The 13,792-nt window shown below is 37.6% G+C and overlaps 1 protein-coding gene across 1 annotated transcript in view; it reads right to left on the bottom strand.

The window, feature by feature from the left end:
- The window catches only part of wapl (wings apart-like), a 292,449-nt gene that overhangs the window by 167,666 nt on the left and 110,991 nt on the right, over positions 1 to 13,792 (bottom strand). The gene's annotated exons all lie outside the window — the stretch shown is intronic.

The following is a 13,792-nucleotide window of genomic DNA, read 5'->3' as shown; positions in this document are numbered from 1 at the left end:
AATATATTAAAAAATAGGAAGAAATAATGAAAGAAATAAGAGGTTCAACTCGAAACAACTTGCCGTAGTAATTGATAAAGAAATGATAAATAGAGAAAGGGGGTGGGGAACGTTTATTAGAGGGTGGTGATGGTGGTGGTGGTGGTGGTGGTGGTGGTGGTGGTGGTTATTGTTATTAGAGGAAATACTATTGGGCAACAATCCTTTATATAACACTAATTCGAGGAAAAAAGAGGAAGAGAACCGACACTTCGAAAAATGAAGATATCGGTTAAAGGAAGACAAGGGCCACGAAGAGCGTGAAAATGAAAGACTCCCTAGCCCTCGCAAACCTAATAGCATCAGGGTCGGAAAAGAACAAGAGTTGACCAAGGGAGGTCGGACAGGATAGATGAAAGTGAGGACCCTGGCACAAGTAAGTGGAAGCAATGCCAGGACTCAGCTAAGGGCCCCGTGATCGCCAACCCACGCTCCGAAGTTCAGAGCCCCTGGGGGATGGAGGATGGGAAGGAAAGAAAAATGGAAGGGATCCGATACTTCGAAAAATGAAGATGGATACTTCCATTTTTCTTTCCTTCCCACCCTCCATCCCCCAGGGGCTCTGAACTTCGGAGCGTGGGTTGGCGACCACGCGGCCCTTAGCTGAGTCCTGGCATTGCTTCCACTTACTTGTGCCAGGCTCCTCACTTTCATCTATCCTGTCCGACCTCCCTTGGTCAACTCTTGTACTTTTCCGACCCCGATGCTATTAGGTTTGCGAGGGCTAGGGAGTCTTTCATTTTCACGCCCTTCGTGGCCCTTGTCTTCCTTTAACCGATATCTTCATTTTTCGAAGTGTCAGTTCTCTTCCTCTTTTTTCCTCGAATTAGTGTTATATAAAGGATTGTTGCCCAATAGTATTTCCTCTAATAATAATAACCACCACCACCACCTCCATCACCACCCTCTAATAAACGTTCCCCACCCCCTTTCTCTATTTATCATTTCTTTATCAATTACTACGGCAAGTTGTTTCGAGTTGAACCTCGTATTTCTTTCATTATTTCTTCCTATTTTTTAATATATTTTTATTTGGCTTTATTCTTTTTTAACGTTTTAAATTATTTTAAAACCTATATATCCACTTTGAATTTGACGAAATTAAATCCTACACTGTTTTCCTAAGACTTCATTCACGTCACCTTTTACTCTTCGGCCGGAGAAACAAATGCCTACAAGACCTGCCTAGCAACGACTTTACATAAGTGCATACTTGATCTGCTTATGAACTTCAACTATATTTGTTTTCGGCGCAAGATAGTGATGTTCTGTTTACTCTCTTGACTGTGATTATTGTGTTTTGAACATTAACTGAATTGCTACGATATGATACAATGTTAATTTTTTGCCTGTGTTCAATATATTAGTTGTTTTAAGATCTTTGCTAATTGGCTGATGATGACACTTGAAATGTGTTGAAACCGGTCCCAATAAACAGGTTGTAACTACTTTTTAGTTCAACTTACTACGGAGTATTGAAAGGTGGATCCTTCCCTATAATATTGTACATCTTCAATGTAAGCTAGGTTCATTACAAATTATGTCCACATTATAAATTCAAAAAAGACTTGGTTTATGAACTACTGCAACACAGATATTGCTATACTGGTAAGACTCCAGACACAAATATATATTTTTTTTTTTGCTAGTGGCTTTACGTCGCACCGACACACAGATAGGTCTTATGGCGACGATGGGAGAGGAAAGGCCTAGGAGTTGAAAGGAAGCAGCCATGGCCTTAATTAAGGTACAGCTGCAGCATTTGTCTGGTGTGAAAATGGGTAACCACGGAAAACCATCTACAGGGCTGCCGACAGTCGCATTCAAACCCACTATCTCCCGGATGCAAGCTCACAGCCGCACACGCAGCGTGACCCATTCATTCATTGTTCTGTTACCTGGTAGTATATAATGGTCACCAAACTCTGCTAATCAGTAGACCCTCTCCTTTCCTACTTAATGTTTCATTACCTCCAGAGTTTTCCCATATATATTATACCCGTATATTTGGGCATAACTATGGTATATGTATTGGATTGCCGTGACTGCAATTATTTGTGTGTGTTGCTGGGTCAAGTCAATCAGCTGTGTCCAAGGGGATGGCTGTAACCTTGAAGCTCAAACTTGAGGTGTCTCCAATGTTGCTTGTCAGCGAGCAGATACCGTAACTTTGCTATTGGCCGAAACATCATCATGCGACTCGCCAACCTTGTATGCGTGTTCCAAGGTTAGGTCCGCCAAGCATGTTCCCGAAGAATCAGTCGCCCAAGCTTCGAACCAAAGAAATATCATTGGACAGTGATTTATTCCATCATTTGGAATACGAGGAAATAGAAGGTTGTGTAATTCAGTTGCATGTTTTCATTTGGTGCATTCTCCTCATTTGGAACATTTCATTATTATTCTGATCATTAGACTGTTCTACATCAAGTTGGGCTTATTGTTTCAACGTCATGGTTTATTTCGCCAATGTTCTATGATAAATTTCTATTCTGCAAGAGTCATTTTGTCCGTCAGCATATTAAAACTTCAGTCTTCGCGAACATGGCCTGTAAGTTTCTTGAGATAAGATGTACTTTTTCTCCGTGAAGGAATTACCATTACATTAATTTCTAAGGGAAATTCCCATTCTTAATTTTTCAACATGAACTAGAGACACTATTCAGTTAAACTGAGGCTGCAAGTTGGATTTGTAGTAACTGACATAAGTATCTTAACTGGAAATGAACACTCAAGGGTACCTGGTTCGAGCGTGTGCTAATTGTAATTTTAGTTTCAGAATTACCAGGCGAGTTGGCCGCACGGTTAGAGGCGCACAGCTGTGAGCTTGCATCCGGGTGATAGTGGGTTTGAATCCCACTGTCGGCAGCCCTGAAGATGGTTTTTCGTGGTTTCCCATTTGCACACCAGGCAAATGCTGGGGCTGTACTTTAATTAAGGCCACAGCTGCTTCCTTCCAACTCCTAGGCCCTTCCTCTCCCATCGTCGCCATAAGACCTATCTGTGTCGGTGCGACGTAAAGCCACTAGCAAAAAAAGTTTCAGAATGTGGAGTGCTAATCAAATGTGTGTGCACGTTAATCACCAGATCAACTTTTCAACAAACCCCAAAGAAGAGGAACAATAGGAGACATCACTGTATACCCAGTGAGAGACTTCATCACCAGGATGTGCCTTCACTAAACTACCATGAGACTGCCAAACTTTAAGGGGGACCCATCATGAGCTGATTTCCAGTCCAGCAGAAATCCAGATTCATCACAGCTCTTCAAATTTCAGTAGAGTGTAATGTGAGTTTTATTCCTTGGCATAGTATTTCTATTAGATTTGTGTAGATTGAGTGCCTTTTCACCTTCAATCTATTATTGGTGTTGGTTAGATTTGTTGTGTGAAGTATATCTATCCTTTGGATATGAATGAATTTTATGCGTTTTCCTACATATTTCTGGTTAACCTCAGTAATTCCTGAATAATAATAATCAAATATAAATTTAATTGACCACATTGTTAAAATATCAGATAAGTGTCATAACACCGCGATTGCAGATTTTAATTTATTCTGATGTGTTTATTGAAGCTCTTCTGAACCGATTTTCTTATTAAGTATTAGATGGTCATTAACTCATTTTCTTGAATTTAAGGTTAAAATGATTCAATAATTAAAAGATACTAATAATAATGTTTGCACAGATTTAAGAGTGTTGTAAAAGTGACCGTGTTAAAGTGGCTATTACTTAGATTTCTCACTTATTGAAAAAGGTGTTCAAAAAATATAAGGCTAAGGCTAAATAGTGTGAGGATTGTTTCCTCACCCACAATGATGGTGATTATGAAATTCACATCATAATGTGAAATATCATGACATGATTTGAGCATGTATAAGATGCAGGGAAGCAACAACTGCTATTATTTATGCATAATAATCATTACAATGTACACTCAATCCAGAATAATAATCCCTTATGAGATAGATTGTAATATTACGAGATATTACGTATTTGTACGAGACAGTTGATGTAGGAGAATCTCAGAAATATATCCCATGCTTTGAACCCATTAGAAATTAATTCAATGTCAGTTAAAGTGATTTTGGGTGCTTCAATCACTAATCAGTCAGTTTATGATGATTATGATGATGCTTGTTGTTTAAAGGGGCCTAACATCGAGGTCATCGGCCCCAAATGTTACGAAATGTAATGACAATTTATAAGTTCAAAATCATCCACTGACCAGAATAAAAAATGTGATGAACGAATGGATGGATATAAATTTAAAACAATCAGTGGATCCGACCCAGAAACGATCATGAACAATATTGTTACTGCCCAAGGGACTGCTCCTAAAGCACAATCCGGAAATGAAGATGCTTGTTGTCTAAAGGGGTCCAGAATCCAAGTCAACGGCACCCCATAATGGTTTTTATCGCTAGTAAAGTAGAACCATGGTATTTGTCATGTTGTGGTACTAATCACAAGCAGCGCAGACTCATGGTGTTCCACACATTATGGTACTACTCGCAAGTATTGTACGTCGCACAGGTAACGTAGACCCAACGTGTTTCTCACATAATGGCACCACTCATAGGCAACGCAAACCCATGTTGTTCCCCAACTAGGTGTATTAATCATGGGCGCCAGTATTCCCGTGGTGTTCCTCATATAGTGGGTACTAATCACAGGAACCGCCCAGACCCGTGATGTTTGTCAAAGTGGTACTAATCTCGGGTACTGGAAACCCAGAATGAACCACTCTCTGCTGCTACTAATCACAAACCTATTGTGTACCTAACATAGTGGTACTACTAGCAAGTAAAGTGACCCATGGTGTTCCCCACATGATGGTACTAATCACAAGTAGTTTCATGGTTGTAATACAATCATCCCTTGGTCGCCCCTCTGAGTACCCTTTTACGACAGGCAGGAGATACGGTAGGTGTATTCTTCTTCTGCATTCCCCACCCGCAGGGGTTAGACAGAGAGAAAAAAAGGGATCCGTCAATTCCATAAGTGATGTAACGGACGAAGATAGGCAAGGGACGCGAAGGGCGTGAAAACAAAAGACTCCCTAGGCCTCGAATGCTCTAATACCGTCGGGGTCAGAAAAGAACAAAAGCTGACCAAAGGAGGTCAGACAGGACAGATGAAAGTGAGGGGCCTGGCACAAGTAAGTGGAAGCAATGGCAGGGCTCAGATAAGGGCCCTGTGGTCACCAACCCACGCTCTCAAGTTGAGAGCCCCTGGGGCCCCTTTCAGTCACCTCTTACAACAGGCAGGGGATACCGTGGGTGTATTCGTCATCTGCATCCCCCAACCACAGGGGGTTAATCAATCAGCTTAGAGGCTACATTAAAAGAATTATGAAGTTAAGGTCATCTCAATTCTGAAATACACTATAAATTTAAACATGATTTTAAAAATAAGATACCGACCATGTGTTAAAAGTTAATGTAATATATGCGTACCTTATGAGTGTATGTGCAGGTATGAATACTGTTTATAATTATTTCAATGACGATTCTTGTGATTGGCGATTTATTTGTTGGTCGGGTTTCTCATGTTCTGCCATGAGAAATTTCACTGCACCATCGTTTAGAATTTTCTGGTGAAAGATATCTCAAAATAAATTTTTGAAGTCAATATAATTTTCAGTTCAAGTAATTTAAAGGAAGTTAAACAGGTGTTGGAATGCATATAAGGCTCACTGAATGAAGCTATACCAATGGATGAGATCAAAATCAAAACCAAGAAAGATAGATCAAATGGGTCAAATAAAATAAAATAAAATAAATAAATAAATAAATAAATAAATAATCAAATTAAATTCATTATGTAAAATAAATTAATTGTGAAAAATTCAATGGATATTTTGAGATCAATGGATTAATTTCAAACATCAAGAATGAATTTAGAACGACGCATCACTTTTAGTTTATAAAAAGTATTTGTCGTGAATTGCTCAATATTATGATTCTCAAATCTAAATCATTATAGTGGCCGATGATATTAGATAATCTTTGATTTGAATAATTCCATTACTACGAGAATTAAAAATAGAAGCTTTTTTTTTTTTTTTTTGCCAGTTGTTTTACGTCGCACTGACACAGATAGGTCTTATAGCAAAGGGATACGAAAGGCCTAGGAGTTGGAAGAGAGCGGCCGTGGCCTTAATTAAGGTACAGCCCCAGCATTTGCCTGGTGTGAAAATGGGAAACCACGGAAAACCATCTTCAGGGCTGCCGACAGTGGGATTCGAACCCACTATCTCCTGCATGCAATGCAATGTAACAATGTCCACAAGGTTTCGTAGTAGCAGTCAAAGGGATGCACCATCATTCAAATATTATGAAAGAAACAAATCAACTCCTCAAGATTTTGGATTGACGTCCCTTTTGACTAAATACCTCATAAATACAAACTACTACCAACGGAAAATCTGATCATAAAAACAAGACTAGTTCGATGAAACGAACTAATTCAACATTTTACAGCCAAAATTATTACATTACAGTAGCAAGCCTCAAAATTAAAACAAAAAGCTGAATTCCAAACGGATCCAAGATTTTAATCGTAAGAAACCAATAAGTTTTAACTATAATTATGACCCAAGTTTTAACATAGAAGTCAAATTACAATTGTTTTTAATAAACTAGAACTTTGAGAAAACAATTTTAGCCAAATTTTCAACATTTGAAGACAATGTGTTTTGGATGTCAATATCTTTAGAATTAATGGTTATTCCAATTTTAGTATAGTCATTCATATTGTTAAACTATTAATGTGTTCATAAATTCCTATGTTTATATATTTTATTACTTTATTGTTAGAATTCTACTTAACCACAAATTTGTCAAAACTAATCAAATACGACAGGTCTTAACCCTGAGATGATTATATAGGCTGAGGATGCTTGAAATTCAAGCGAAACATGTCACTATAAAACAGTGTTGTAGCATTATGATCTAACAACATAAAACCAATTGTATTGAAAAGGTGGGATATAAAAAAATCACAATTTTGTAAGCATATTATGCAAGCTCACAGCAGCGCGCCTCTAACCGCACGGCCAACTTGCCCGATAATAAGCTAAGTAATGAAGAGAAATTTTTTAATTAGGGTTAAAAAATTACGTATAATAAAAATCATTAAATATTTTGACAAGGTTGATCTAGTGTTAAATTTAGATCTTTAATGATCTGGGTAAAATAATTCAAGGATTAAGGACTCCTAGAATCACTTAATCAAATACTTTGATTCAATTAATATTTACGTATTATAAAGTGAGCAAATAATCGACTGAAAATTGATCATGTGAAATTAAGATTTATGATGACAGAATTTTCCTAGACTGTTAGAGAAGTATTAGGATTGTTGAGACAGGATAACTGTGTGAAAGCCAAGATAAATGTGGACTAACCACTTCGAAATTAATTTCATGGAAGGTGACACTCATTAGAAGTTATAAATAATTAATAACATATACAAGAGCATACATAGGAATAGCTTCCTGAGGTGGAGATAATGCATAGTAAAGAAATAAGATAGGTTCAAGACACTTTGAGGCTCATAATCTGATGATGTTATGGCAGCAACTTGGAAACTGATAACCCACCCATTTAATTTAGTTTTAATTTAATCAGTACAATGGGAGATTTATTCTATCTTTCGGTTTGATCATTTTCATAGTCGTGGACATGAAGAACTTTTTTATTAATGAATGAGTGAAATGTAAAGTTTAAAGGACTTTGAAAATTAATTACAAGGAAGACATTTATATTTTGTGATCTGATTTGGGTGTTCTTTAATAAATGCATAATTTTTGTATGTATTTCTGTGTTATTTGCCTGACACCTTCCAAATCCTGTCACATCTTAAAATGGCTAATTTATGTGCTGCTGTAGAATGGTCCACCTCAGAATCCCTCGTGTTCACCAGCTGACTAGTGGGTTCCTTTGGGGGCAATATGAGCATAATACTGGTGAGTGGTCTAGAACTTCGGTTTCCTTGAATTTCATTTCATTGTGGAGGAAAGATGAGTGTGCTCTGATGTAGCAGATTTTTCTAGTTGGATGTGACACCCAGTTCTTTGAGCCTAACGTTAATGATTATAAAAATTGAAGGATTCACATATTCCGTACACATTAATATTTGATTTAAGTTATATTCACATTAAATACATCATCGGACTGGATTTGACCCGTTAAGGGTCATCTTCAGCCATTACAGCTAAAATTGACAATTCATGTGGTAGGAGTACAAAACACGCATGTTTGAAATAAACACTTAAAACTATGAACTGTTATGCAGATGTTCAGAATAAAATGTGGTTTTCTCAGTCAAAGCTACTGAAGGGACTCTGAACAAACTGCCCAAACATTGCTATACACATGGATTTCACCCTTAGAAGCAAACTCCAGTGAACCAGTCAGAAACCAGATTGATTATATCCAAATTAAAAAGCCATTTAGGAACATGATCAAAAGAGTGACAACATATCCTGGTACAGACATAAGCTCTGATCACGTTCCAGTATTAGCAGATGTACAGCTGAAATTAACAATGGTTAGATCAAAACAGGTTCCAAACAGAATGGACACAACTAAACCACAAGGTTCTACAATGAGAGAATGAGAGAAGCAATTAAAGAATAGTTTAATAGTAAAATGGGGAATGGCTTATTCACAAATGTTGATAACACACAAAGCCAGTGTTGGTTGACATTTGTAGAAAACATACAAGGACTACAGAGATACAGAAAGCCAGTGTTGGTTGGCATTTGTAGAAAACATACAAGGACTACAGAGATACAGAAGAGGAAGAAATGGATGACAGATGAGATACTGAAGCTGATGGAAGTGTAGAAGAAGATTATCGGAAGATACAAAGTGAAATGAGACTAATTTTATCAAAACAGCTAACGAAAAATGGATGGCAGAAATGTGCAAAGAACCAACATGATAACTGCAAACTGCACGAAAAGGTCAAAGAGAGAGCATATTTATTTATTTTTTTAAAGGAAAAAAGAAAAAACATCAGTCACTCTTCCTGACAATGCCAACAGACCTGCTCTCACACACACTTGGGAGAAATTCATAAATCAACAGTTTGGGGGTGATAGGGGCGACAGTATGAAATTCAGTACTGCTGATGGCCCAAAAATAATGGATGAACTGCTGCATGCTCTAGCTTTAAGACCTGATAATAAAGCACCAGGACCTGATCAGATCACAAAGCTTTGTAACACAGTATACAGTAAAGGAAAAATCCCATGTGACCGACTACAATCAGCATTTATTTCCATACTAAAGAAATCACACCCAAGAAAATGTACCGATTACCATCGTGTAAGTCTAATGAGCCACATGCTAAAGATATTTCTATATGCATGCATAAAATCAAAGTGCAAAATGGACAAGGACGACAACAAAATGTCGTTCAAAAATGGCTTTGGTATTCGAGAGGCATTGTTCAGTGTCAGTGTTCTCCTTCAAAGATGTCAAGAACAATGCAAAGATGTATTTGCACATTTTATTGACTATAAGAAAGCATTCAACAGAATCAATGTCCTCCTACACAATATTAAAAAATATTTTTAAAATGTGCATGTTCTGAAAATCTTCCTTGAAAAAGAAAAACACTCACGAAAAATTAAAAATATGGAAAGGTTTAGTGAGAAAGAAAATTGTTCAGAAGGAGCGAGTGAAATTATGATAGAACTTTATGCAGAGAAGTTCAAATTTTTATAGTAGATCGTTTTATTCTTTCTTGTGGTTCAATTTTATTAGGCTTTCACATTACAGTGTCAGTGGGTGTTCCAACATTTCACATATGTTCCTATGTTTACAGTTGTTATATACAGTTGAGACTCGTTTCTATATAACTCAGTTCTGCGTAATTCTGTTTTATACATAAATTACCATAGGTCCTGGTAAGTTATAACTTACAAGCACGTTCATTAAATTAGGAGGATACACCCATTTTTTTTTCACCTTTGTAAAGTGAAAACCGTCCATACGGAATGATTTTAATATCTTGTAACATTAAACCCTATTCGCAAGTAAGCCATTTATATATCATTTGGTACTACGCTGCCGATCTAACAGTCCAAATTTCCAGAGCTGGAATGACCAAGCCTCAGACAGCCGTGAACGTGAACACTTTTTGCCTTTTTTCGGCGGCGTGTGTGTGTGTCCAACAGTGGAGAGTCCCAGGGCAAAAACTATTCCTTTTTACTAATCTGTTTTCTAAGAGTAGCCGATGATTACATAAAATCAGCTTCATGGTTCGTATCGCACTTCAATAGATTCACAATGAAGTATTTATTTATTTTCCACCTAGTCGATACAATGATTGCTTAAGGCAATTTTTATTGGTCAAAAGTGGTACATGTTTCGTATATTATCAACATCTGCAGCCACATAACAATACTTCATTGTGAATCAGTAGCCGATGAGTCGGAAACTCCAAATTCACTACACTGGCAGCAGAAAAATCTATCTGACTTGAAGGCAAATTTTTCCTACAAGCCAGAGGAGAAACCTCCTCCTCACTGTTAATTTGGCTACCATTAAGTGAGCCTCTGCTGTAAGTGCGCACACTGCTCATTCAGAACAGCGCATCAGAATAGGGATTGAATAGCTGGAATACTATAATGAACCAGTATGTTATGTACCAGCAGTATCAGAAAATGTATAAACCAGAAAATGTATAAACCAGAGGAATGGCAGGCTGAAGAAGAAAGTTTTCTAACTCCCCAGCTATTTCCCGCCCATATTCAGTCAGGCTGTTATACTCTGTACGCAGCAGTACTCCCATTTATCAGAATTGAGTGGTAGCATAAGCTACAAAGAACATCACAACAAACAATGGTCAATATAACGTTATTGTTGATCAATATTATGCGCTTTCGATATTGTAGGCCTTCACATTTCGTTTTCTTCAGACTCTGAAATATCATTTTTATCTCTGTGGCTTGGTTCTAAAAGGACCAATATCATTTTTTTTATCGAAATTGAGATATTAACTGATACAAATGCTTTTTATCCTGGCTCGCAACATGTTAAAAAGGGCCAATGTCTCTGTTAAGTACTAAACGAACAGTTAACGTTTAATTAAATAAGCCTTTGCCAATAATGTTAGATTACCAATGAAGATTAGAGACCTGGTAATTTTTAAAGAATACGATAGAAAAAATTAGGGTTTAATAAGGTGACTTCCACAAAGAAAGTATAAAGTTATTTATAGTTGTTGAAAAAAATAATTGGAAAACTATAAGCAAAACTTCAAATGCTCATAGCTCAAAAACAGTTTTTTTTTACATTGGCCCTTTTAGAACCAAGCACACAGATCTTAGTCGGAACCACTCTTATCTTAGCCGGTACGGTAAAACTGAATAAAACAAATGATCAGAAACTGTATTCTCTATAACTTTTGTTGTGTAGTACTTTTCCATAGGACCAATAACATAGGTACATAATTTTTAGGCACCTTCCCCTAAACTAGTTTCATCCCAGGTGAATAAAACTGTTTATAGCTTAGACTGTAGTTTCTTATTCCCTAACTCTATATGCCTATTTTCATTAAATTCTCATCACCACCATCATCACAATCATCATTTTCTCTTATCCAACTCCTGCCGGGTCGGGTATTTATGGCACTTCTCCATGTTCCTCCTTCCTTCCACCATTCCTCTTCTACGATCTTGTCCCAGTCTAAATTTTGTCTTCTTATGCCACTCTTCACTGATACAATCCACCTTGTTCTAGGTCTTCCACTTGCTCTCTTGCCCTCACACTTTGCCTCCAGCAACTGTCTTGAAATTCTATTCACCTCCATCCTCTTTACATGTCCAAACCACCTTAGTTTATTCTTTTCAACTCTCTCACTTAGCTTTTCTATCCCAACTTCCTTCCTAACATCTTCATTTCTCACTGTCAGGCTTCATGGCTAAATGGTTAGCATGCTGGCCTTTGGCCACAGGGGTCCCGGGTTCGATTCCCAGCAGGGTCGGAAATTTTAACCATCATTGGTTAATTTCGTGTTGTATGTGTTGTCTTCATCATCATTTCATCCTCATCACGATGAGCAGGTCGCCTACAGGAGTCAAATCTGGTGCATCTGGTGAGCCAAACATGTCCTTGGACACTCCTGCCACTAAAAGCCATACGCCATTTCATTTCATTTCTCACTGTCTTTCCTTGTCTTTCCTATCATACTTCTTAGGAATTTCATCTCACTGGCATAAATTCTACACTCTTGCCTGCTCGTCAAAGTCCAAATCTCAGCTGCATAAGTCAGTATGGGTAATAGTACATTTTCTACATTATTCTTTTACTTTTCCTTGGTACTTTTTTCCTCCAAACACATTTTCTTACACTTTGGTAGAATGTATTACTCTGTTGTACCCTCCTGCTAATCTCCATGTCCACCCTAGCATTTGGCATTAATTCACTTCTAAAGCTGTCCACAATTTCCAGATTCTGACTTCCAATTTTCAGTTTCCTTTCCTTGCCTTTCCCCTCTCGACATCACCATAGTCTTACTTTTCTCTGTACTGATTTTCATGCCATACTTCTCAATTTTTTCGTTCAGTACATCTAGTTGTTATTGCACTTCTTTGCTGTCCTTTCCCCAGATCACAACATCATCTGCAAATAGCAGTATCTTCATCTCCTTATCTCCATAGGCTTCCTTTGTTTCCTTTACTATTTCGTCCATGACCATAATAAACAAAAGAGATAACAGCACACTCCCCTGTCTTAGTCCAGTCTTAATCCTAAATCATTCTGTCTTTCCAACTGGGGTCAGTATGGTCCTATGGTATGGTACTGGGAAATCATTTAATTCTGTTGACCCATTTTCTCATAGCTCGGCATTTATATGGACTTAACAACAGAAAATACAATTCATGAATATCTGTGTTATCATAGCCGGTACGGTAAACCTGTATAAGACATAAATGATCAGAAATTTAATTCTATATAACTTAGTTCTGTAGTATTTATCGATAGAACCACAAATACAAATATTTGAGAATTAAATTTTAGGCCTTCCTCTAAACTACCATTTCACTCACCATGAATAAAATGATGTATAGCCTAGATTGTAGTGGCTCATCCCCCGACTTTAGATAGGGATTTTCATAAAATTCTCTTCAGCCGTTTTCTCGTGATGTGTGTACACACAAGCAGAAATTACGGAAAAGTAAAAAGTGCATTTCACCAGGCGAGTTGGCCGTGCGGTTAGGAGAGCACAGCTATGAACTTGCATCTGGGAGATGGTGGGTTCGTATCCCACTGTCAGCAGCCCTGAAAATGGTTTTCTGTGGTTTCTCATTTTCACACCAGGCAAATGCTGGGGCTATACCTTAATTAAGGCCATGGCCACTTCCAACTCTTAGCCCTTTCCTATCCCATCGCCACCATAAGACCTATCTGTGTCGGTGTGACAAAGCCACTAGCAAAAAAAAAAAGTGCATTTCCTTGTTACTGTGGACATGGCCGATACAGAAATACCATTCCTTTAAAATTCTGAGCAATGTACAGACAAAACTCTATATATATATATATATATATATTTGCAAAATTAATAACTGGTTCGATGGAGGGCAGTCCGGGTTTAGGAAAGATTTTAGGAGGTCAAATGGACTGTACAGCGATTGACCTGTCTAAAACACTTGATAGGGTGGATCATGGGAGACTACTGGCAAAAATGAGTGCAACTGGACTAATCATAGGTTATGAATTTCATTATTGTCTG

This window comes from Anabrus simplex, chromosome 1 (assembly GCF_040414725.1).
Source record: "Anabrus simplex isolate iqAnaSimp1 chromosome 1, ASM4041472v1, whole genome shotgun sequence".
NCBI lineage: Eukaryota > Metazoa > Arthropoda > Insecta > Orthoptera > Tettigoniidae > Anabrus > Anabrus simplex.
Note: the sequence above shows the minus strand (reverse complement) of the source record. Positions and strands in the feature narration are given on the sequence as shown.